Source organism: Rosa chinensis, chromosome 3 (genome assembly GCF_002994745.2).
Source record: "Rosa chinensis cultivar Old Blush chromosome 3, RchiOBHm-V2, whole genome shotgun sequence".
Lineage (NCBI taxonomy): Eukaryota > Viridiplantae > Streptophyta > Magnoliopsida > Rosales > Rosaceae > Rosa > Rosa chinensis.
In genome coordinates this window covers 27,917,798-27,923,808 of record NC_037090.1, presented here as the reverse complement: position 1 = coordinate 27,923,808, position 6,011 = coordinate 27,917,798, and positions in this window count along the sequence as shown.

The following is a 6,011-nucleotide window of genomic DNA, read 5'->3' as shown; positions in this document are numbered from 1 at the left end:
TAGACACTGGCAACTATTCTTTTCTACATTTACAATATTTATGGCGCTCACATGGAGTCATAGTAATGGTTGGGAATCGGCTATTTTTGTCTCTGCTGTGATGGTCTCTTTGAAATCTTTTCAATTCATCAATTTCAAATTAACTGCGTGTGGTTAAAATTTAATAATCCGAAAAAAAGGGAGACTAAAATACCAGATCACATGACAAACAAAATTTTTGGACCTCAAATACACTGAAAATTTTTTTTATGAAAAGGATGTCAACTTTTTTTTTATAATAACCCAACCCAGAAGGGTGCGAGAAGAGGGAGCTACTGTCTAAATAATTTCACATTTGATGAAAAAGAAAAATGAAAATAAAGAATAGACTCATGGTCTAACTCTTCATGCGTCTTGACTAGGCCTTAGCACGAACAAAGGAAGGGCAAAGAACAGATGAGTTTTTGGTCACTTTAGGTTTAAGCTTAATTTTATTTCTAGATAGATTACCTAGTCTATGCTGATGACAATGAACATATCTCTCTTTCTGGTGCTCAATTGTATTTTCGAGGATGTCAGCTTCTTCCTAATTCAAGGTTTTGATTGCGGGTTCCGTGGTTTGTCCTTTCTGTATCGGTTGGGTTGGAGAGCGGCTGAAGTTACTTAGATTATGTATCTTGTTGTCATCCCCCCAAAAAAATAGGTGACTGTTGAGAATATAAAATCTCACATGAGAATATTGAGATCTTGCAAATGTGTTTATAAGCATTTTGAACCACCCAACTGTTGTCAATTTGTTTTGGTTATGGAACTCATATTACTTTTATAAGAACCAAGTTAACCCACACGTAAATGCTGCATAGTCATCCTGATTCCATATCACCTAATATAAGTTATCCATATCGATGACCTTTTCGATAGATTTTCATTTATACCTATTTGATGGATTTATACTAAAGAAAAGCTAGACATAAGACGTCATGTGTAATCTTTGGTTAGACATTTTTGATAGATTTAGACTACAAGAAAAGCTAGATGCAATCTCCTATAAAGCTATAAGACAATCAGTGTCAAACAAGTGGAAACTAAAAGTTCAGAGAGAATAGCTCGGTGAAAGTTTTTTTGTGAAATTTGAGTGTCTCCAAGAAAATGACTATGATTTGTCATTGCAGCTCACGTGAAGTTTATTTATCTAAAAATATGTACGTAATAACTTTTCCTTCCTCCTCTCAGAGAGAACTATTCATTGCTTAGCTTTCTATACAAGCAAGAACCAAGTGAAAAAGAAAAAATTTGTTCAAAATGTAGAATCCCAACAGTAGACTTAAAGTCTAAATTAACTAGCTTCTATCAAAAGATTGCAAATTGTGGATACGAGTTTTGCCACATAAAAATACAAATTATACAATAAAATCGTCACTTTAGGGTAATTTTATTCACACATCTTTGTTAGGGTGGGTGGGCGGGGGTTGGGTTGCAGAGCTCAAAACTGTTAAACAGCGACAAGCGTGGCCCGTGGCCCACCATTGTACCGATACTGTCCCAACTTAACCACCCATTAGGTGTTGAGTTTTAATCACAAAAGGCCTTGGTACAATTGGGTGTGATCCATGCATAAGTTATATTTTATTTGTCACTTTTCCAATGTGGGATCTTTCCTCTCCAACACGCCCCCTATCGGACACTTGGTAACAATTCAATCGGAATTTTCCAAATTTTCTGCTGGCAATATAAGGAACCCAAATTCGGACATATGATAATTGGAGATGTAATTGGAGAGGGACCCACTCTGATACCATGTTAAACAACGACAAGCGTGGCCCGTGGCCCGTGGCCCACCATTATACCGATACTGTCACAACTTAACCACCCATTAGGTGTTGAGTTTTAATCACAAAAGGCATCGGTACAATTGGGTGTGATCCACCCACTTATACGTTATATTTTATTTGTCACTTTTCCAATGTGGGATCTTTCCTCTCCAACAAAAACCTCATTCGTCTTGGAATGATTCTTCAATTTAATGTCTATCAAATTGAACAAATTGGACAATCGATCTGATCTTTTTTCTTTAAAAGAACAATCTGATCTTTATGGACAGATGAATTAATCAAACCTCAATGATCATCTTGGTTTATAATAATTGTTTGATGAAAGTGTAGAGATGCTATAAGTTTTTAGTTAATCGCTGCAACAAAAAACAATATGTTTCAAAGTATATAATTTTACATTCCACTGGATTGATGTATTATAAATTTATGCCAGATTTATATAGAACATGATATGCAAAGGCGGCCGGATAAGAAAACAAAGAGTTGCAGGTGGGGATAGAGAGAAAGAGGAAAAGGGTAAAAGAGGCATAATGAGAGAACAATGTCCAACAAAAAATTTGATGGAAATATATTAAGAAAATAGGTGTGTGTTAATAAAATTTCTCGTCACCTTATATATTCAATGGCCAAAAATCGTCTTCCTTTTCTTTTTTGTGTTTTTTTTCCTGTTACAATACAGCAATTTCCGCCTTCGGTTGGACCTCGATCTACCCGGTCAACTCGATACCCTAAATAGAGCATACAACAAATATGCTCATAACCGGTCCTTGGCAATTCACTTTTTTCGATCTTTCAGCTCCCACACTCTCGTGGGTAGGGGGTCTACTTACGGATGTCAAAATTCCATAACGATTTCCCGCGCATGGTGCCGCTGCCCTTAAGGAAGTTTGCTTGTGTAAAGCGTTGACCGCTCCGTTGGGTGTCTTATTCACGACGGATCGGCCTAATTTTTTTACATAATACCTATCACTGTTGTATAGACATATGAGAATTTTCAGATTGATCGATTTCCATCTCAGAATTTTTGGATCGCACATAATCCTTATATGCCTAGTAATGTAGTATAACTTTATTTACTAGGCTTGTTACCATCCATGAGCAAAATGGAGGAAGAAATTGAATTTTTTAAAATGCACCGTCGGATGTTGTCCTCATACGAATATTTGGTAGTGGTAGAAATTTCAGCCATTTCTGCCTTCAGTTGGGGCTCGATCTACCCGGTCAACTCGATACCCTAAATAGAACATAAAACAAATATGCTCGTAACCGGTCCTTGCCAATTCATTTTTTCGATCTTTCAGCTCCCACACTCTCGTGGGTAGGGGGTCTACTTACGGATATAAAAATTAAGGGATGTTTGTCCGCGCATGGTGCCGCTCCCCTTAGGGAAGTTTGCGTGTGCAAAGCGTTGACCACTCCGTTGGGTGCCTTACTCAAGGCGGATCGGCCTAATTTTTTCAGACAATACCTATCACTGTTGTATAAACATATGGGAATTTTCAGATTGATCAATTTCCATGTTAGAATTTTTGGACCGCACGTAATCCTTATATGCCTAGTAATGTTGTATTAACTTGTTTATTAGGCTTGTTACCCTCCATAAGCAAAATGGGGGACGGAGTGGAATTTTTTTAAATGCACCGTCGGATGTTGTTCGCATATGAATATATGGTAGTGGTAGAAATTTCAGCCATTTCTGCCTTCGGTTCGGCCTCGATCTACCTAGTCAACTAAATACCCTAAATATAACATAAAACAAATATGCTCGTAACCAGTCCTTGCCAATTCATTTTTTCGATCTTTCAGTTCCCACACTCTTGTGGGTAAGGGGTCTACCAACCGTTGTTAAAATTCCGGGATGTTTATCCGCGCATGGTGCCGCTTGTTGGAATTTAGTTAGAATATTTCAAAATACCAGCTATATTTGAAACCTCCATTGGATCTTTAATTGCAGATGGCAATAGTCATTAACTCTCTTTGATTGTGATTGACACAAAGATTTCATCAGTTTACTCATATATCATTCATTTGTTCAAAGTATGCAATTATGGTGGTTCCTTATTTGCTTTCTTCCGTTTTGATTTACTCATCAATATCAAGATATATATTGTCTTTCTGTTACATAAGTTACCGAGTTTAAATGTCATTCCTATTTTGACGTTTGATTCTTCCTAATCAATGTCATAATATTCCTTTCGGTTACATAAGTTACATAGCTTAATTGCTAGTGTATGGTTGTAGCTCGTCATTATCAAATTGTGCCCCATTGTCCATGACAATAGTGTCTGGGACCCCAAATCAACAATCTATCCACAATAATTTTTGACCTTCTCTATTGTGATGGCTACTAGGCGTTCAGCCTCTACCCACTTAGTTTGGTAGTCCACCACTATGATGGCGTATTTGAATTGTCCCATTGCCGTAGGGAGCTTACAGCTGAGGTCCAGTCCCCATTGACAAAAGGGCCATGGTGCTAGTAAAATGGAAAGAGCAATCGACGGTGCCCTAGGGATGTTGGAGTACATCTGGCACTTATGTCAGGAGTTTGAGACAGCTTCAGCTAATGCTGACATTGTAGGCCAGAAGTACCCAGCATGGAGGGCCTTATGTGCCAAGGAACATGCCCCAGCGTGGTTACCGCGAACATCCTTGTGTATACCCTTGAGAATTTTGTGGCCTTCGTCTTCCGTGACGCACTTGAATTTAGGGAAGCTCTGACCCCTCTTATAAAATTGCCGTTCAGTATCGTGTACCAGGCTGACCTGAGTTGTAACCTTCTAGCCTCAACCTTGTCCTCTGGGGTAAGGCCGTCGACCATGGACTTGAGTACCGGGTCCATCCATGAGGAGGTGGTCTCGATGGCAAATATCTCTGATACCGTCCTCGAAGTGTTGTGTTTGTCCAATGTTTCCACCTTTGTGGTACCATATATAGGCAGTACTTTGCGGGGCCGCTCAAGCTTGGCGAGGGCGTCTGCTTTGTTATTCTTCGCCCTTGGTATCTGAGTAATTGTAAACCTAGTAAATTGCTGCACTAGTGCCTTGGCGAGGGTCTGATAAGATAACATTTGGGGATCCTTGGCCTCAAAGTCCCCGTTAACCTGATTTACGACCAGCTGCGAGTCACTAAAGATGTGGAGGTGCTGGACACCTACCTCCCGGGCCACTTGCAGCCCTGCGATGAGTGCTTTATACTCAGCTGCATTGTTGGATGCTTTGAAAGAGAATTTTAAAGCGTACTCGTAAATTTGGTCGTCCGGGTTGATGAGCAACATACCCGCTCTGCTTGTTCTCTTGTTCGATGCTCCATCAACATAGAGCTGCTAGGTGCTCGGTGGTTCGGGGCATGGGGCAGATGGGTCCTCTTTCTGAGTGGGCATATCTTGGGTGGGGATTAGCTTAGAAATGAAGTCCGCTGCTGCTTGGCCCTTGATGGCTGTCTAGGGTTTGTAGTGAATATCGAATTCTCCTAATTCAATGGCCTATTTGACAAGCCTGCCCGAAGTCTCTGGCTTTTGAAGTACTTGCCTCAATGGGTGGTCGATGAAGACTGTGATTGAGTGTGCCTGAAAGCAGTGTCTGAGCTTTCTGGCAGACACTAGGAAGGCTAAAGCTACTTTCACTATGTCCGGGTATCGTGATTCAGCACTGGTGTTGCCCTTGCCTGCATAGTACACCGGGTACTCTGAGTCGGGGTCCCATCTGATGAGTGCTAAGCTGACGGCCATTCAAGATGTAGCAAAGTAGATGTAGAGCATTTCACCTGGAATGGGTTTTGATAACAACGATACAGCAGCCCAGTAGGCCTTAATACCCAGAAACGCAGCCTCATGCTCCACAGTCCAGGCGATATACTCAATGTGGTGTGTCTTCAGCAATTTGAAGAAAGGTGCGCACTTGTCTGTGAGTCTCGATACAAATCGTGAAAAGGCAGCTATCCTGCCGGTAAGGGATTGGACCTTGTTGTGGAGGATGAAGGATGTCATGTCAAGAATGACCAGTACCTTCTCAGGGTTTGCCTCGATACACCTGTGGTTGATGATATAGCCGAGGAACTTCCCTACCTCGACTCCAAAGATACACTTCTGCAGGTTTAGCCGCATACCGTTGCGTAGGATGATGGTGAAAACGATTGCCAGGTTTGTGACATGATCATCACCGATGAGACTCTTGACTAGCATGTCGTCCACATACACCTCTA